General features: G+C 36.3%; 1 protein-coding gene across 2 annotated transcripts in view; it reads right to left on the reverse strand.

The window, feature by feature from the left end:
• Positions 1-2,500, reverse strand: part of LOC123519919 — a 99,448-nt gene that overhangs the window by 68,799 nt on the left and 28,149 nt on the right. The window lies entirely within an intron of this gene.

Genomic DNA, 2,500 nt, shown 5'->3' on the forward strand with positions numbered 1-2,500 from the left:
CTCTTCCAAGAACAAAAATCGACGCAATGCAATATTTTGAGCACCATAAAGTAGTTAGAACACCTTCCAGGCACCTGAACGTACCCTGAGCACACAGTGAAGCACCTGATGTTATGCACAGTACAAGTCATAAGAACGTAAAAGCATTAACAGGCTTTTTCTTTAGTTTCTTTTTTTTCAGAACACAAAGAAAGTCGCTAGAAGCCACACGTGGCAGACCTTTTATGGCTGAAACACGTATGTCTTTGTGTGATATTTTTTGTAAAACAGCACGTGTTTGTTAATAGCTAAAGTATTGCTGCTGCTGCTGCTGCTGATGCTGCTGATGTTACTGCTACTACTACTACTACTACTACTTCTTCTGCTAACTAGTACTACAACAACAACTACTACTACTACTACTACTACTACTACTACTACTTGCTACTGCTACTGCTACTGCTACTGCTGCTGCTGCTGCTGCTGCTGCTGCTGCTGCTGCTGCTGCTGCTGCTGCTACTACTACTACTAATAATAACAATAATAATAATAATAATAATAATAATAATAATAATATTATTATTATTATTATTATTATTATTATTACTACTATTATAATAATAATAATGATGATAACAACAACAACAACAACAACAACAACAACAACAATAATAATAATAATAAATAATAATAATAATAATAATAATAATAATGACAATATTAATGATTAAAATAATAATAATAACAATAGTGATAATAATAATCGTTGTTTTGTTGTTGTTGTTGTTGTTATTATTATTACTATTATTATCGTTATTATTGTTATTATATAACTACAAGCATTTATTACTACTATTATCAATACCAGTTACCATCCGTCCCCATAAATTTTAATAATAAAATTTTCTTACAGACTCCACACAAACGACCTAATCACTCAGTCTTTTACAATCACACAACGCTCTACGAGTCACGATTACACCGCATCATTTTCTGATTTGCAATTTATATCCTTGATGTGAATAAAAAATATTCTAAGCGTTTTTTGTTTTGGATTAAACCTGAAAAAAAGCTTTGAACTTTTAGCTATTCTAGTTATTTTCATACCTAATATTTTTTTTTCTGTCAGGGGATAAAGTGACTTCGAATATCTAATAGATTACTTTATTAGGTAATTCCAGAAAGAATGCGATGCAGGTACAGGCGGACATTGGAAATACTTGACATTGGCTATTTCACGGTAATCAGAGTTAATCTAATTTCTTTTTTACCTAATTGAATGGCCATACTCATTTCACATTCTCTCCCCACCCGTGAAATTAGTACACTGACAACATGTATTAAGCTGTTACCCCTTTCCCAATTGTACTCGTATGTCTGGCAGCGTCGCCTGATCATGAGTGATGGTTAATCATAATGGTTGAGAACACTATTTGCAAATTTTCGCTATTCTAGTCACGCTGGAGTGGGCGGCAATTATGTTCTCATTCAAGGGTAATTCATGTGTCAAGACAGCACGCGCCACTCAGCACTCAGCGGCAGTGACTCACCGGGAGGGAGTGGGAGGGAGTCGAGATGTTGGTCGGGAGTATTGTCTTTGGAGTGGCACTTACTGACGCCTCCATCCTCACTGTCACGGTCTTGTTTCCTTTTTTCTCTCTCCTTTTCCTTATCTCTTATGATCCCAAATTTATGCAGTATTCTCTTTGTTTCCTTATAATCTACATTTTCAAAGAGACATGGAGGTTACGGCGTGAGTCTGATATACACTAAAACCTCGTTGAGCCTTTGTACCATCTTTCCTCAAACATTACACAGAGACTCACAGTTAATTTCATCATGAAGAAGCTTTTACGAGTATACTAAGTCAACGTTAACCAAAGATAAACACAAAATTACATATATTAAAACATCTTTCCGTAGACTACAAAATACTTGACTGTCAACTGCTCGTCGCTGCGCAAGCCGCCTCCGGTAAGAACGAAAAAACTGAATGAGCATTTCCTGAAAATACGAGTGTGAGAACATTGTATGTATGTGTAATAGTATGCGGAATGTCAAGTGTTGTATTTTCTAGTCTATGATCTTTCCATTAAATACAGCAGTGTCTTGGTCGGGCGTCACGTGATACCATGCGAGATTGCAATACGAGAATAATATAGATTACTTTATCTACGACACTGACGGGAAGAGGGTACAGCCTGTCTAGATACCCTGCACGAACTCAATAGTAATCCTGTTTTTTATTATGTTCTGTTTTCCACTTTTCAAACACCTTTTCACCTTCCTCAGCTTTCAGTTCATCTTTTCTATTTCCTTCCCTTTTTTCCATCTTTTTTCTTCCTTCTTTCCTTTCTCCTTATTTATTCTCATCACTATATTCACGGTGAAACACACACACACACACACACACACACACACACACACACACACACACACACACACACACACACCGCTACACCGATACCACGACTAATAAAATTCAAAACTCGACGCAAAGTGTGTGTGTGTGTGTGTGTCC

The sequence above is a fragment of the Portunus trituberculatus genome, chromosome 46 (genome assembly GCF_017591435.1).
Source record: "Portunus trituberculatus isolate SZX2019 chromosome 46, ASM1759143v1, whole genome shotgun sequence".
Taxonomy (NCBI): Eukaryota; Metazoa; Arthropoda; class Malacostraca; order Decapoda; family Portunidae; genus Portunus; species Portunus trituberculatus.